The following is an 18,549-nucleotide window of genomic DNA, read 5'->3' as shown; positions in this document are numbered from 1 at the left end:
TTCACATTGCGGCCAAATGATATGTGAAGAACTATTGGGAATATGATTTATGCTGTGTAATTAGGAACTGACTATAACATTTGTTGTGTTTATGGAGGAACAAATGTAACAACCAGTGGTCATATTGCATAGATCCTCATAGCAGAAACTCTGAAATATATTGAAGTCAATTTTTATAAATATATATGTAAAAAATAATAACTTCACTGACTGCATATTTAATCATTAACACAAAAGTTCTGTAAACAATGATAGGAAATCAGTGACATTATTCAGCGCAATGATGCAACACAACTCTGCCCATTCTATTATCAGCCAATCAGAAAACAGTCTGTGAGTGGGTGCGGCCTTAGTGTTTTTTGGTTTACAGAAACCTAAACAGAATCACTTGCGATATATTTTTTGACAGATGCATACTTTTATCTGTTCCATGAGTGAGTGAATGAGAGTGGGTGAGTGAGTGAGTGAGTGAGTGAGTGAGTGAGTGAGTGAGTGAGCGAGTGAGCTAGTTTTACTCTACAAAGGAACACTGTACCAAGGGAACACTGGGGGCAGACATTATTATCCACCACCATGAAGTGGAAGGGGGATATAGGAATGGGTGTTGTCTGTCTGTCCATCCGCAGAACTCAAAACCATGAGGGATATCTCAACCAAACTTAGCACATAGATAGGTCCAGTGGTAAACTGGTGCCTTTTGATAGATTGGGATTTTTTTTAAATTTATTTTTTCGAGTTTCCATACCAACAATTTTGACTTTGACTGAAAATGGTGATAGTGCTCGTTTCAGGACCAGATCTGGGAATCGGTACAATATTTCTTGCCTTGCTCACAACCGGACATGTCATATTAGCAGGGGATATGAGTATTTCATTCTTGTAACCATTGTAGGATTCCAATCCCTGTCTTCAGACTGATAAGCAACAGGTTAAGTTCTCGGTTCACTAAAAATGATTACAAAATAATGTTGCTGTCACACAAAGGCTGTAAACAAATGCATTTGTTGATATAGACTTAAAGACATGTCACCTTGGTGAAGTCGGTGAGTGTTGGACTCGCGGAGAAGATTGATCTGGGTGACGTATAGGTGAACATGATATGCAAGCCACTCTGTGAGATGCAAGTGTACAGTGAAACTCCATACCATTCTTAAGCCTTGGAAGCTTCGTATTCTGCCTGGAACTCATGTAACAAAGATCAGATCGTGATTTTATTGGAAGCTAAGCCACCTGATATACATGTCTTCCCTGCTTCTCCAGAACATGGTGGTCTGCAGGGAATGCTGGGAAATATACACAGAATTTGTAGAAGGATGGAGATGTCTTGGTCATTCTTCATCTTGAGAATCACACCACAGAGGGTTCACTATAAGCCTAATCTAATTAAGGAAGAAAATTACAATTCTCAACAACTGTAATGAGGATAGAATTAGAATTGACTAGAGTTAATGTAATTTTGTGGATGGTCGCTGAGCAGAAATCACCCTGGTCAATGATGTATCTTGTAGTTGCTTGGTTTAATGTGATGCTGGATGGGAGTTGTAATTGTTTGTGTATTTTTTGCCATCATCTTTCTGAGATGAGATTAAAAGTAGGTTAAATGTTGCTTAGGGTTAATCTTCTATTGTATCTCTGTCAAAAACAAAATGGAGTGTTGCTGGAATGGATGAACATGTCTTGCCCTTCTGATTGCACCTGTGTGAGTCAAGGTCAATGTCATGTACATTTGACCCACATCTTTTTGGACCCACGAGGGAACAGTCCTCTGTCAAGGATTCAGTTTTTGTAGTATAGCAAGTCGTAAGGTTAACTTGGCAGGTGTATCCTTGAGAAGTTGGTAAAAGAAGGCAGTTGTCAGTATCAGGGAGTGGTTGGAAAAGGCAGGATGAACTATAGGTACTCATTGTGGCAACAGTGGAGAAGTATATCAACATTCCTCATACTATGAATACAGTATGGCACAGACAGCAATATGTCATCAGCTTGTAAATAAACAAGTCTTCTCCAAGCGGGGTGATCGGGTAGCCCAGTGGTTAAAGCTTTCACTCATCGTGCCGAAGGCCTGGGTTTGATTCCTGACATGGGTACAATGTGTGAAGTCCATTTCTGGTGTCCCCCACCTTGATGTTGCTAGAATATTGCTAAAAGCAGCGTAAAACCATACTCACTCACTCACTCACTCCCTCACTCACTCACAAGTCGGTGTCTGAAAGCATGAGTGAGTAACAGTTGACGCCATCAAGGTAAAGTGTCACAGGCCTGACTATACTGTGTTCAGTCTACTCTATGGTGGAGCTGTTCTGACCTGGAGTACCCACAGGGGTACACAGGTCAGCCCTCTCAATATGTGAATGTAAGCAACATAAACCTTGCCATAATTATACAAAATCTCCATTGTATGATTCTGACTATATACTGAGCATGCATTTATGAATCGCTATCAAATAGTGATGACACCAGGTGTTCGTGAAAAAGTGGGCGTATCCTTCCCCACACTTGCAAAGGTAAGTCAGTTGTTTCAAAACATGGGAACATGTGGTTCAAATCAAAATAGGGAATTGCACAATCATTTACAAAGGTATGGGATCCTAAATATAAGTGAGTGAGTGAGTGAGTGCTCCTAAAAATCCACTTTGTTGGGTTCGGTTTGATTCGATCTATGGAACTCTGGGCCCAGTTCAAAAAGCACAGAACACACAGGCTTCATAACGCTAAGATCGCTTGGCGAAACAGACTCCGAGGTAAAGTATATACTACCTGTGAAATTACATCAGTAAATGAGTTGACTATAGTTGCATTCACAGTTTATCAACCTAAGTGGAAAACATCTAAACTAAATGGAAGAAAATTAAATTGTGTAACATTATCTCTCCGTTAGAAGAGTACCTGTCACTCAGATGGATCTTAATGGTTTGGCTGTGGACCTCATATCAAAACCAAGTAGAATATGGATTAGAATATTGATTTTGCAAAGGTAGCATTTATCTTACATTTGATGGTGTTTGAAACATGTCATTATGCTGTAGACGCGTAACTCACATCATGATGATAATAATTGCCTATTAAGGAAAAAAAGGATAAATCCATTGTAAGAAAATTAATTAGATATATGAGAGGTATCATCTTTTGTCAAAATGAACCCTTGCATTTTCTGCGGAACTAATTTGCAGACAAAAACACACATGAAGGATCAATATGGTGGAATTATCGTGACTGGGCTCACCATGTATGTTCTCAGCACGTTTAGAGGACGTGTCTGCATGGCTGAAGAAAACCATTTGTGTTAAGTGTTGGAATGTGTGGTTGTGTAATTGTATCAAAGTATTTTAGACTATGGTTTACTCTCAAATTTGATGATCTGACTTTTTGAAGAATTTCTTTGACACTTTTGTTTGCAATCTTTTTTAATGATTTTGTTTCGTTTACTCCTAATTGTCAATATTGCCTTTTATGGCTTTTTGAAAACTCCTACCAACATTTTCAATTTCGTTTTTCTTATTCTTTAACAATGTTTGTTGAACAACTGGACTAGAAATAAAGAGGCCAGTGAAACCGCCTCCTCTGTTACACATTTAGATCAATGCATAAAGATTCTGAGTGACAGGAAACGCTCGAACAGACTTGTATGATAAGAGAGATGTCTTCAACCTTCCAATAGTCAACTTTCCCTATTTTGTCAAGCGATATTACAGCTCCAGCCTTTGGTGTCTACATTTCACAAATTTTTGCGAACATCTGGTATTATCAGTATTTGATAGTGATTCATAAACACATTCTCATGGTATAGTCTGAATTATACAGTTGTTTGTGCTTTTAGCAGAGGTTTCTTATGATTATGGAGGGAGTTTTGTCATTTTTATTTAATGCAGCTCTATTCTAGTTGCATGACTGAGCAGCCAGTAAATAATTGCGTCTGGACCAGACAATCCAGTGGTTGATATTATGAGCAGCAATCTATACAATTTGGATACAGTGACATGCATCAACCAAGTCTGTGAGCCTGATTACTCAATTTCTTTAGCTGCCTCTTACGAGAATCATGGGTTGCTTGGTAATCTTAACAGGTGTCAAAGGAAAACAAGACAAAGATGCTACTATAATTTGTAGCAGGATCACGAGGGTACATGGGGTTTTATGCGTTCCGCGCGTGGTACAAAACCAAATGAGGGATGCATAAAACCCCATGTACCCCTCGTGATCCTGCTACAACGAATATATCTTACCGTCATGTTTTCATATGATATTGTATAAGAATTCAAATAAATTCCAAATTGATTGAAAACAGATGTTCGATTGAGCTGAGGTAAACTTGTGCTATGTCATGTGACTTCCATTGAGCCAGAAAAAGCGTGCAGCTTTTTGCCTTGAAGTGGGGTATAAGGGATTTAATCTGTCACTCGGAAATCCACATGCAGCCTGATTTACTTGTGGCGGGGTATAAGAGATTTATTCCCCCACTAAGAAATTTATTTCCCTCCAACGATCTCATCATTCTGACATGGAGGTATGATAAGATCCTATATACCATAGCTGTGAACGCTCCTATTGTTCAAGACAGCTGACAATTGCGTGGCCTTGATACTGAGAAACATCAGCCCCAGAACTTGAGATGTCATGCTTGGTAATAGTAGATCAAGAGCTGGAAATGCAGACACACAATGATGTATTGCAGCGCTGAAAGCCCTCTAAGTCATTGAGAAGCAAGAAGCATCCTGCCATATTACATACACTGGGCCTTGCTTTGAAGCAGGATTAGCTTCATTATTACATAGGTGAGATGTACAAGAGATGGTAATTTGTTTCGAGGTTGTCACACCAGACTCCAGAGGCAGTTTATTCCTGCTGCGATACTTTGAGGATGTTTCCATGGCGATAAGGAAGAAGAGAATAGTATTGTATAAGATGTGATCAGGTGAAGACAATCAATGAGGACTTCCTTGTAGACTTACGTAGACTTTTATTGTTCTTGATGAGATTGCCAGGTCATGTGACAGAGTTTATTATGGACACGCTGGGGCATGATGGGAATAAGGTGAAACGGGAAGGGAAAAAGTTATTTTTACTTGATTAGGATTGCGGGTTGTCTTGGTGCCCAGACTAATCACAGCTATCTCGTAGGAAATCATGTTTATTTCTACCTCTTTTGATGTTAAGAGATGTTATATCATGAATTCAGTAAATTGTGTCTTTATAGTGTTAAGTGATGTAGTGCAACTTCATATAAATGTATAGGTTTTGTCCTCATTTGTTTCATCATTTGTTTCATCTGACATGGTTGTATTGTTGAATGGTGCAGTTTAGCAGTTATTTAATATTTTAGCTAAACATGTGATTTCAATGGTTTATGTTAAAACAGATATTTTTCAAAATGAAATATTCAACATATATACTTATCAATACTTCACAGGAAGCTACTGTGATAGTAACTAGTTGTTGGAAGGTACAATTTGTCCTTTGTTGATTAAAGGTACGCCATATTTGTACTTCTCAGTAATACCTAGGACAGTACAACATAAGCATCAATATCTTGTAAGATACAACATAAACACTTATCAGTAGTTTATAGAAAGATACAACATAAGCACTTGTCAGTAGTTTGTAGGAAGATACATTATAAGCACTTGTCAGTAGTTCATAGGAAGATACAACAAACATAAGCACTTGTCAGTAGTTCATAGGAAGATACAACATAAGCACTTGTCAGTAGTTTATAGGAAGATACAACATAAGCACTTGTCAGTAGTTTATAGGAAGATACCACATAAGCACTTGTCAGTAGTTTATAGGAAGGTACAACATGAGCACTTTTCAGTAGTTTATAGGAAGATACAACATAAGCACTTGTCAGTAGTTCATAGGAAGATACAACATGAGCACTTTTCAGTAGTTTATAGGAAGATACAACATAAGCACTTTTCAGTAGTTTATAGGAAGATACAACAAAAGCACTTGTCAGTAGTTCATAGGAAGATACAACATAAGCACTTGTCAGTAGTTCATAGGAAGATACAACATAAGCACTTGTCAGTAGTTTATAGGAAGATACAACATAAGCACTTGTCAGTAGTTTATAGGAAGATACAACATAAGCACTTGTCAGTAGTTTATAGGAAGATACAACATAAGCACTTGTCAGTTGTTCATAGGAAGATACAACATAAGCACTTTTCAGTAGTTTATAGGAAGATACAACATAAGCACTTTTCAGTAGTTTATAGGAAGATACAACATAAGTTCTTGTCAGTAGTTCATAGGAAGATACAACATAAGTACTTGTCAGTAGTTTATAGGAAGATACAACATAAGTTCTTGTCAGTAGTTCATAGGAAGATACAACATAAGTAATTGTCAGTAGTTTATAGGAAGATACAACATATGCACTTAGTGCAGCATAATGCTTATTAGTAACTTTTTATAATACAACATATACACTTTTTTGCAGTTTATAGAAAGATGCTACATTTTCACTTAACAGAGTTATTTGGAAGAACTATGCCAAACATACACATGAGAAACCGAGAAACCACTGATTTCCACTTAGCCGTTACTTGAAAATGATCTATCAAAAATTCTGGGATTGGAAAGTGAAAAAACATCAGTGACTTTAAAGCCTCCATAATTTCACCAATGGAATGTAAACCTAATGGGATCCATATTGTTAAGCTCTTAGATTTTATTTTTGTCCTTTCCTCAAACCAGCCCTCAAGGAATACAAATATGCTGGCATTTTGAGCCTCAGTTCCATCTTCAATTCACATATGCATTGTGATAGTGCTGCACATTTGTCAACCACTGTGATCAAAGCACCATAAAAACCACTTACACGTTGCCAGCATTGTAAGTGGATCTTGAAATTTGTCTACCAAGCTGGTAGTAGGGTTTTGTGACATTCAGGCCTTGTTACAGAGGCTGGGTTTCCCTTGATGTAGAAAAGATAGCAGCTTGGGCTAGTGTTTGCTACAGGTCAAGGTATCGAATGTTTTCATGTGCTGGAATGGGAAGTCACGAGGGGAAATAAAGGCATGATTATATTTTCAATACTCCCGTTATCATGATTAATAGGTGGTTGGACATTACCAGAAAGATACATGGTGGCTAAGTGCGATGTTTTAATGAAAATATGTGGTTTTATGAGCTAATAATGTGCAAGTGAACTTTGTTATCGTAGACTTATGATGTTTTTATGATACTGCCATGGAAATAATATAGATGTTATAAAAGCGCATTAGTTACCATCAGCAGAGATCTGACATGTTTCATTACGGTTCATTACCGCGGAAAATAGAACAGATGCTGATTAAGTCATCAGGGAAGTAGGTTGTAAATTAACCATGATCAAGTCTCTGGATAGACTAATTTTCCTCTTATGCAAATGATAAAGCATTCGACTTCATACTGTTAATCTGATTCACAAGATTTTGAACACACTTAGGAATTTTGTGTGTTTTTTGTAAATCACATTTTCAAGATGCATTTTCTTGGCAATTTTGAAATGTGATTAGTTTTCTGGCTTTACTTGTTATGTCAACGTCAGTCCCAAAAAGTAGGACATAGTGAAAATATGGCTATGATGAGGTAATAATTCTCTCTGATGGATGGTTATTAACAATAGTATTCATGGAAATAGCACATGTCTTCATTATCAAAGGGATTTGTTGTCTGTGTTATCCACAGCCTACTGTTATGTTCTTAGAGAATCGCAAGAATCAGCCTACTGAAGTGGAGTTAATTAAATTTTGTTATTAATTAAGAATTACATTCAAATTCTCAAGGCCTTTTCTGAGTGTTGAACAATCTTGATTAATTGCATTTTGTTATTTATGCATGCTCGGCGTTTTTCCGTCTCCCAACAATTTTATTCTAATCAAACACTCTTCACTTTGACAAATAATTCCAAATGGGAACTTCATGATTGACATTTCTAATTGTGTTTGTCCTTAGCGTGACCTTGAAATACACACAAGGGTATGGAGGCAGGTCGGAATGAACATGGCCGCTTGTGTGTCTTTGAGGTATCCCCAATCTCATGTGTGTTGATCTTCTATCATCGCCTACTTGTTTAAACTGACCACAGCCAAACTGAACTGATTGCCAATCTATTGCAGCTGATTAAGTTGACCAAGACTGATTTTATCCGTGTCTGAAGGGGGCAGAAGACTGGACAGTGGTCAGTTGAAAGGTGCACACATTAGACAAGGATTGTTTGCCAATTGTGGAGCTCATTGTTGTGGATGTGCCAGAACTTAAAGCTAAATGTTACCATAGTTCAACTGGTATGTTTGTCGTCCAGTCTGGGGGTGTCCTAGTTAAAACATAAGTTAACTGAGGTGGTATTACAAAGACTATTTTTGTTTTTTGTGCAGCCTGGATGTTTATAGGGAGGTCATGATGTAGACTTTCACAAGTCTCTAAAGCAAAACCTTTTAGTTTAAATCATAATTTCTAGATTATATAAATAATAAGAACAAATTGTCCCTATAAGAGACTGGCATCCACTTATCAAGACTTGCCTATTATGAGAATAGAATTCTTATACACCCATGGACTTTGAGCTAGTCAAGATCTTTTTTTTTTTTCTTTTTTTTTACAACGCCCTACTCATCAATATTCCAGCTATATGACGGCGGTCTGTAAATAATCAAGTCTGACCAGACAATCTGGTGTTTGACATCATGAGCATCGATCCACGCAATTGGGATACCATGACATGCATCAACCAAGTCAGCGAGTCTGACCACCCAATCCAGTTAGTCGCTTCTTACGGCAAGCATGGGTTGCTGAAGACCTATCCTAACCCGGATCTTCACAGGTCTAGTCATGATGTGTTTCACTGACTTGCAGAAATAACTCAAAATCATAATCATAAACAGTTGGTCTAAATTTAATTATAAAGTTTTACAACCTGTGGGGCGTCCGGGAAAGAATTTACATTACGGAGCCTGGGTTTCCCTTGCCTGTAAGAGGCAGCTAAAAATGAATCAGGTGGTCAGACTCGGTGATTTAATGGATTGCATGTCATCATATCACAATTGTCAATGCTCATAATGTCAGTCATTGGATTGTCTGGTCCATATTCAATTATAGATCACCATCATACAGCTGGAATATTGCTGAGCACAGCGTTCAGCAAGAACAAACAAACATAAAGTATAACATCGCACGACAATGAAATCTGTGTAAAAATAAATTTACTGCTGGTAGAAAAACCACCTAAGGCATTTTTATACTGCATTGTTATTTACTTTTGACATGGTAGTTGTGCAAATTGTTCAGTTAACCACAATTCCTAGAAAGTTTATTTTATTTTGATTACCATATTCGACGTAATAAGCGCCCACGGCAATATTTGCCAATATATTGGCTAGTGAACAATACCAATTAGCACCCCTTCCGATTTATCAATGTACACAAAACTTATTTATTCGCGTATAATACGTACTCCTGTGTTATATGCACCCTTAATTATGGGCATTTAAATTCTGGAAAAATGTATCTGTCGTATATAAATATTTTAGGCTGTCAGCATAAACCACGAAATTTATCTTTCAATTCTGTCTTTTTCACCAAAATAATATTCTAATAAGAGCCCCCCCATTTCTAATTTTGAGAGCGCCCTGGGCGCTTATTACGTCAAATACGGTAACATTTGTAGACACAGAACACGAATCACTACATTTGTTTGAAGTTATGTTGTGTCACATGACATGCATATATGCATGTTGGTGTGTGTGCAAGGTTGCATGTGTGTGTGCAAGGTTGCAAGTGTGTGTGCAAGGTTGCATGTGTGCATGCATGTTCAGCCTTGGTCATCCAGGCTCAACTAGCTCACTTTCAAGCCTTCAAATGGAACAATGCTTTCGTCTTGCTTTAGGAGGATATTGGCTTGAAATATGTTGTGCTTCTGTCTGCCGCAGAATGTCAGGATGAATGGTATCCTTTTCGAGAAAGAATAATAACAGACCTGATCAAACGATTGTTATCTGTGTGATGAGCTGGAACTGACAAGCCATTGAAATTACGATGGGATCACTTCCCATAAAATCCTTGGATAGTTTCAAAATTCTTTCACTCATGGCTATGAACCCCTTGTTGCATCCTTCAATATCACTGCTTGTCTGTACAAATCCCAAGGCTCTTGATCTCAATTCTTGAAAATGTGGAAATTAAAATACAAGCATGTAGAACACACAGTTCAATAGAGGCAGATTCGACAAAATGACCAAAACGATCGAGTAAATTCCAAAATGTGACTGCGTAATCACGAGTCTTTTACGAACATCTTGAGTCTGAGCAGGTATAATAACAAGAGCTTCCAGTGATTCACAAGATAAACACAATCTGTGAAATCAATTTGAGATCATTGAGAAGACGATTTTATCAGCATTTCCCCCCTAGACATACAGTGTCGGAATGTCAAAGACAACTACAGCGGGACATATGATGCAAAGACACTCTCTTCACACATCGTGATCATCAGCCAGGAAAAAATGTTTGTTTTGTTGTGACTAATATCCCCATGTGTGAGTTTGAACATGGATTACATCCTCCGTAGCAATTGCATCTGTCTCAGTTTGGATGATGGCCGGCTTGACCCTCGTCAATTTCTGTCCGGGTCTATCAATACATATCGCAGAACATCAGGATTAAATCCCCCTGCCAGAAGCACTGATTGTGTATGATAAGTTTGTCCAAGTTTGATTTGGACAAATTGAGTTGGCTTGATATTGGCAGATGTCTTTGAGATTGAACAAAGCCTTGGTTTCTGCAATGCCTTAGTCAACAACGGAGCATGATACCTCAAAGACAACCTTTCATCTGTCAGTTTCTGGTCATGAAGGAAGCCGTATGCAGTGCATCATTGGTCACTGAAGCTTGTAGAACATGTCACAGTTCTTTATTGCTCAGCGACATTTTTTATGAAAAAGATTGTGAAGGGGGTATTTTTTTAGGATTTATGCCCATAGGCGGTTATAATAGTATAAAAAGTAAAACCAAATTGGAAAAATAATGTAATTGTTGCTGTCGCTGTGTAAAGTTCTGATGAAAAATAATCTTATTTCAAATGAATGTTGTTTTCTAAATGACAGCTGATATCTGTTTACGAGATTGTTTTACTTCCTGTTAACTTTATGTGGGAATCATTGAATTTGAGTTGATAATCACATTTCAAAACATGTGTAATTAGTTTCAGAATGGAGCTGTGTGTTTACTGGGGTAAGAATTGATTTTGTGTTATTCTAACAGAAGGGGCTCAATGGTTTGTGCATCAGCCCACGATGCACCAGGTGAGGTTCACTTCTCCACATATTGTACCAGACTAAATGTAGACCACTTGGTTGTCCTGCTGACCTGCTCTCGACCAAGGAGTGGTGTACAAAGATGTACATCTGCAGCTGTTTGTTTCAAGATAGCAGACACCACTAAACAATAAGCAGTCACAGTAAACTGTTGGAGTGAGTAAGTGGATGAGTACGGTTTTACGCCGCTTTTAGCAATATTCCAGCAATATCACAGCGGGTGAAATGGGCTTTACACATCGTACCCATGTGGGGAATTGAAACCCAGGGCTTCGGCATGATGAGCAAATGCTTAAACCGCTAGGCTACCCCACTGCCCCTGTAAACTATTGACTTAGCATTGAGTTCCTGAGAAAGGGTGACCTACATTAGAGTGTGAATGAGTGAGTTGGGATTAACTCTACTCTAAACAATACTTCATGTCAGATTATACCCACGTACACAGGTATGGTGCTGACAAACCCAACATCATATTAAAGACCTATTTAATTTTAAACCCACAATCACTGCATCCTGGCATACTCAAGAGATGCAACTCTGTGTGCAGTGAATTGTAACACCTATGGAAACTCAGCTTCCCGAGCACCCTCAGAACATAAAAATTTAATTCAAAGAAATGATACGACAAACAAAAAATAATTAGTTAAGCCTTAAGCTTAAGCATCTTAAAAAACAGAATTGACCTCTAAAGGACTAATGTCGCCCCTAGCATCCTGATGAAGAGATGGATGTGGATGCTGGTACAGACTGTTTGACTGACATCTGATCAACTTGGGCCTATCAGGATCTACTTGCTGGATCATACTAAAACAATCATCCAGAAATTCTTTTTGGGACCCGAAACCAAAAATACTGAAATGAATATACGAAGAACAGAGTCATATTACTGCCCCTTAGATATGATTGGTAGGGAGAATGTTTCTGCCTGCCTAAGTGAAATATTGTTAATTGCATTCATAGATTAAATTGTTGCCCTGTGGTAATTCCTTGATGAAAGAGTTTATTTGCCGTGAACATCAAAGCTGCGAGTTTATCAGAATCGCAAGCAAGGCTTGTTATGATTTCCTTTGTCATGGTGGATTGTTCATCTAGATTGTCCTCATACAGTTGCAAGCTTCTTTATCTACATTGATAGCTGCCCAATCAATAATTCATTAATCGTGATTGTGTTGGGGAATGTGTTTATGTGTGACAATGGGTTGTAAAGTTGGAGGGGGAAATTCTTACGTTTTGTGGTTTATTTATTGTACTGATTTGGACACTTCATTTGCAAGAAAATAAGTTATGTTTTGAAATAATGAGATCTAAGCAGACAAATATACAAACTATTTATTGTCACGCTGCCTCTGTTGTGGGCCTTGTATGGATCACAGGGATACGGTGGAAATATTGCTGCTGATGATGGAACCCATGTTCTTTTAAAAGTTGTCTTTAATATTTTGTTGCATTTATGGAGGTATAAATGTAAAAATCTAGTGTGAATACTGTGTGTCTGTGTAGCTTAGTGGATTTCAGCAAAACTTGTACACCGGTTATTACGTTATAAACACTAAGACATATTGAAGTCCATTCTTATAAATAGATATGTCAGCAATGATAACTTCGTAGACTTTCTTTTTCAATAATTGATACACACAAAAATGTAGACAAAGCTACAAAATCAGCAACATCTTTCAGCGCAATAATGCAACCAGTTAAGAAACAGTAATCCATTAGTGCCGTGGCCTGATCTTTTTTTTTGGTGTATGGAAACTTAAATGAAAAAGGTATTGCTTGGTTGGCCAATCTAATGCCAAAGAATCACTTGCGGTTTATTCATTTAAAAGGACACAGCCGCCTTAATTGTCCACGTTTCCAGATGGCTCCACATTCTGTATACAGCGCAACTTAGGAAATGTGTCTGACACGTGAAACATGTGAAACACATGACCACATGACATATGAAACACATGAAACACATTTCTTGATATTAAAACTTTAAAAAACAAAAGTGTTACCTAGCGACCATTTGAAGTACCAATCACCAACTTGTGTCGCCTATTAGGATCCCGTGTGAGAATCATGTAGTTCCACTGCCTGGCTGCACTAGTGTACCATCATACTCCAGCTGCAGGGTCAGTGTCACCTGTTGACCTCTGGTGTGCTGCAGGTGACGGCAGTGCCCCATGCTATTACAGACTTACTATGGAGTCTAGTCCCAACCAGCCAAAACCCAACTTTACCACCAAAATAATGCAAGTGTCGACCCCTGGTTTAAAATGCATTATGAATTCATGCGAGTATCCCTAATAAACTTTAAACTTTAAAAACTTATCCGCAAATAAAAACACCAATGCTATTGACTTAGAATTCAATGATATAGTATTGGGTGATAGCAGTTGGATTGAATAGTATGATCACAACCTTATCTTCAACTGCTTGACATGTGATCTATGAAATTAGAAGCAGAAAACTCCTGATAAGGCATATTCAAATGAAAGAAGTTAGGTCTTGGACAAAGATTGTTCAGGTTGCAAGGTTTGTGACATGAGTTAGCGCCATCCTCAGTTACACTGAACATTTTGAGCGTTGTTATGTATGTCATAGTTTCTGCCCATGTGCAGTGACCTGACCTGATGATATTCTGCAATATGTCCAGATAAACATGCATCATTGTCTCCGCCCATGTGCAGTGAACCTCACCTGATGATATTCTTCAATATGTCCAGATAAAAATGTCATTGTTTCCGCCCATGTGCAAGCAAGGGCCACTCACAATTTTCGCATTAATTTCATGATTTACAGTATTTGTTGTAAGTCAAACTACAGAACAATACAAAACACATAGCTTCGCAAATAATTATGGGCTTGATGTGAGAGGAACTCCTTACACAGCCTGGCAGCTCCCCTGCACTCAGACTCCCGTAGACATAAGAGATATAACTGACACAAGGCATTAAATATAATAACATATAAGGTGTAGGTGGGAGAGTGCCGATTTTTACTGTCAGCCACCAGCAACATGTGACAACAGCAAAGTTCTGCCTATGTTCTGATTGGCTAATAATCACGATAAGGTGTCATGTGACCCAGAGGACAATCGCATCAAAAACAGACAGACAACAGATTTATTTAAAGTCTCCTCAACAATAAAGTGGATCCCAGCGACGGTGGTATCGTAAATGATGCATTGCAGTAGAGAAACTTTATGGCTTAATAAAATGGTAAAATCAGCAACATGTTAATGCCTTGTCAAACAGCAGCTGTTTGCAGTGCACTAACAGACAATCAGTTGTCAAGAAAATACTAGGTGTTCTCACACATAGTATTTTCTTGACAACTGATTGTATTCCCAATATTCCTTGAACAAACATCACAAGTGTTGATTTGAGTAAAAAGATTCTTTGGTGATGTCGAGAGGATAATTCTGCAAAATAATTAAAGACTAAAACAACAGGCATCCATATTGCCTCCAAGGTTTTGTGAAGATAATCAGGTGTGAATGAATGCATTATTACAAAATGGAAAGATGATTATACTGAAACCTGACAAAGTGAAAAGAAAATTATCAAAATTTGAGAAAATAGGTTTTAGATTATGGGTCAGATCTCTTTTCTGATTATGAACATGATGAAACCATCCTGAAAAGGTAGGGATGCTAATGACTCATGTGTTAAAACTGGTTGATTTTATTGTGTTTACTTTTGAAACTTGACTATATTTTGTTTGTGGATATTTTGGATGTGAGTTAAAACTCATGTGGGGGGCACGGGTGGCTCAGTCGTCTAAGGCGCCGCGATTCGCTGTGCAGAGTTGCGTCCCCTGGACACGCCAGAAACCTATGATTGTGGGTTCGAATCCCGGTTCGCCCCGATTATGTTTCTAGGTTTGTCAGCACCATACCCGTGCTCGTGGGTTTCACCGAAGTGGTAAACGTCTAAGACCTGCATCACTTCGGGCTTTCCTCCCACATTAAGCTGACACGCCGTGATATAACTGGAATAATGTTAAAAGCGGCGTTAAACCAATCTCACTCACTAAAACTCATGTAAACCAACATCTTGGAATAATGTTTACTAATTATGTTTACTTATTACAAATAATTCATCGGGTTTATTAGAAACAAATTGGGATGAATGAAAATTAACAAAATTAACCCTGACATCTAGCTACCTCGATATGCAACCAAACATTGTTTAAACCAAGTTTCAAAATTCACAAGATCAACCACATTGAGATTTTGTAATCTTAAATCTGATGCAGTTTCATCTTTGAAATTATGGATTAAAAAAAGAGACAAATTTCAGTCAATGCATCAATATTTTCTCACAGTGACCTCTCTTAATTTTTCCTTCATCAAGGCTACTACTAGTGAACATAATCCAAATAATCTCCATTCTTACCTGAACAAGGTGTGACATTCCACGATCACCTGTCTCTTCTAATCAAGAGTTAATCACTCAACACATTCGTCAATAGCTAGTCCAAGCAGGTGATATAGCGAATCAGATGTTACCTCCAAGCCCAGTATCATAGCATAGTGCTTTACAAGCTTTGTGAACCATCCAAGCTCGTACTCGATGAATTGATCAGTAAAGTGACGCCACTGACTGCAGCCTCCGAATCAGCTCCTAGCACGATGGCATTGCCAGTGTCCGACAGTGCTCGCTAGTATATCCTACCTTTTGTAATGCAACAACCGCTGCTGTTGATTAGAAAAAATCTGCGGGTAGGCTGTATATGGGGGAATGGGCTTGCGGCTCACGAGAAAGCAGCTAACAGCTCGGAAATCAATCGCAAATGAAATTCATCTACACTAAATCAGAAAAAGCTGCACTTGTTGGGAATAAAGCTTGCCATGAAGTCCCTACTTGGGTTCTCTGGGTTTTGGTGCGGTAAGAGGACGGGAAAACACTGCATGGTTTATTTTCAAGCTTGATACAAACTGTTAAAAGACTTGGTCAAGCTCTGTGCAGCAGGGAACGCTCAGAAGTCATACACCAGAAACTCATGAAGAACTCTTTGTTGTTCTTTTGAAAAGAGAGTGAGAGTTTGCAGCAACTTGAAAGTGCTTCAGCTTCAAACGGTCTTGTTGAAGAATACTTAAAGGTTTCAGTCCGTCTGATATTTTGGAATTCTGAGAGCACATTGGAAAAGTCATCTTTGTTCAGAAGAGTGTTTGAGAGAAAGATGAAGAGGATATTTGATAGTTCCATATATCCAGAGACCTCATCGTTTTCATACGAATCCATAGTTTATATTGACATTATTTTTTGTGAAAGCAAAGTCAGGCCCAGATTGTATATATATATGCGATTGTTTTGATAGAAATTATTCTTTGAAGTGACAATACATGACATTTGATTAAAAACAATTAGCAGGTTAAGATTTTGGTCTGTGGATTTGTTCCTTTCTCCATCAATGTGTTTTGTAGATCATGCCTAAATATAAAACGTCAACGCCAGACAATAACCGAACTTGAGTATATGATGAAAGAGATTCCATTGGGCGTAAAAGATAAAATAGCTGTGAAAATTTATAGATGGATCACTGAAAGTCATTGATGACACCATGTGTTCAGGAAATCATTGAGAGGTGATGGTTGGTTGGTTGGTTTGTTGTTTAACGCCACACTCAGCAATATTTCCAGCTATATGACGGCAGTCTGTAAATAATTGAGTAGGGACCAGACAATCCAGTGATTGATATCATGAGCATCGATCCACGCAATTGGGATCGATGACATGCATCAACCAAGTCAGTGAGCCTGACCAACCGATCCTGTTAGTCGCCTTTTACGACTAGCATAGTCGCCTTTAACAGCAAGCATGGGCCTACCCCGGATCTTCACAGGTCAAGAGGTGATGGGATTTGGTACAGTACAATATACATGAAGAACAGATGCGCTTAGTCTGTCTTACAGACCCTGATACATTTATATCAACTACAGCCCATGCAAGTCTATAATGTTTGGCAAGTCTAGATTACTGCAGTACTGAAAATGAAGAGAATCACTGGGCTCCCTTTTTATTAGATTTTTATTAAGATAACTGAACAACTGTTTTTTTCTGTACGATATGTTCATTTCAGAGACTATATGTTAGTCTAAGATGGGCTTAGTAATGGTTTCATTGTAGTAGATTTCATTTGATAAATTCAGATTGTCTCGACTTTTTTAATCATATTTGACAAGCAGAGTGCCTCCACAGACACAGATGCAAAAGATATTGAGAGAAGGAAGAAGGAAACGCCAACCCACTTTTCCTCACTCGATTGTAATGTTGGTTTGTAGCTGCAGAACATATGCTCTGTATGGTCACAATGTCACGTCCACACTGGATGGTGAGGTAGTCTGCTGGTTAAGTGTTCACCTTCAAACCCTCACCCGAGTTTGATTCTACCATGGGTCAAATTTGTTATGGCAGTTTTGGATGTCTGACACCATTCTGGTATATTGTCATAAGCATTGTTAAACCTCACTTCAGCTGCCCACTTTCGACAGACACCCACAACGGCACATGGACATGGGCTTATAATGATTTATAACCATAAAACATCAACGCTGGAGAATAACCAGTCTCCATTATTGGACAATACATATTCAATTTGGCAGAAAAGGCAAAATAGCGGTAATAATTGCATGAATAGATCGCTGAAAATCATTGATGCCACCTGGTAAAAGGGTAAGCATGTCTTGTCCCACCGGCAGCAACGCCACCCACACCATTTGCATAAGAAAGAATGCATTTGAGATGTATGTGTTAGAGAAAATGAGAATATCTGGAATTATCTTGAATGTTCCCGAGACTGTTAATGGTTGCTACACTGTCTGCACTGACCCAGGCCTCCGACAAATGGGGAACGAGCTTGTGAGTGTTCCAGGCCGATAGAAATGATAACGTTACATTGTAGGATTAAGATTTATGAGAAATATGACCCAAAGGGATGGTGATTGTGTTGAAAAAAATTTATGTGCAGGCAAAATAAAATCTATAAGATCCTTCACATATTAAATGGCCGTGATGCAGAGGGGAAAGTAGTAGATCAGACAAGATCAGATCCATTCGCCCACAAATCACGATTCTGATTACGCAATCTGAATCAGCATTAAATTCGTAATCGCGGAATCAACAGATTCAGTATCCGTAACCGTATATCGTCCAATGACACTTGGTACCTAACTCACAATCTATTTAGCCCAGTTGAGGGACTAACGTTCAGAGATACTTTTCACAAATGGAGACAATTTTATTGATTCGGAAAAAAGTAATTC

At 38.3% G+C, this 18,549-nt stretch overlaps 2 protein-coding genes across 8 annotated transcripts in view; one reads left to right on the top strand and one right to left on the bottom strand.

Moving 5' to 3' along the window:
* The window catches only part of LOC124151044 (netrin receptor UNC5C-like), a 420,080-nt gene extending 404,273 nt beyond the window's left edge, over positions 1–15,807 (bottom strand). For 3 of the 6 annotated variants that reach the window (XM_046523329.2, XM_046523331.2, XM_046523332.2), the window contains exon 1: positions 15,680–15,806. The gene's annotated coding sequence lies outside the window, so the exon portion shown is untranslated. Of the gene's footprint in view, positions 1–15,679 lie in introns of all 6 variants that reach the window. The other 3 variants (XM_046523333.2, XM_046523334.2, XM_046523327.2) reach the window with 2 other exon arrangements.
* LOC124151049 (short-chain dehydrogenase/reductase family 42E member 1-like) overlaps positions 1–18,549 on the top strand; it is a 314,896-nt gene that overhangs the window by 124,527 nt on the left and 171,820 nt on the right. The window lies entirely within an intron of this gene.

This window comes from Haliotis rufescens, unplaced genomic scaffold, assembly GCF_023055435.1.
Source record: "Haliotis rufescens isolate VD_foot unplaced genomic scaffold, xgHalRufe1.0.p SCAF_20, whole genome shotgun sequence".
NCBI lineage: Eukaryota > Metazoa > Mollusca > Gastropoda > Lepetellida > Haliotidae > Haliotis > Haliotis rufescens.
Note: the sequence above shows the minus strand (reverse complement) of the source record. Positions and strands in the feature narration are given on the sequence as shown.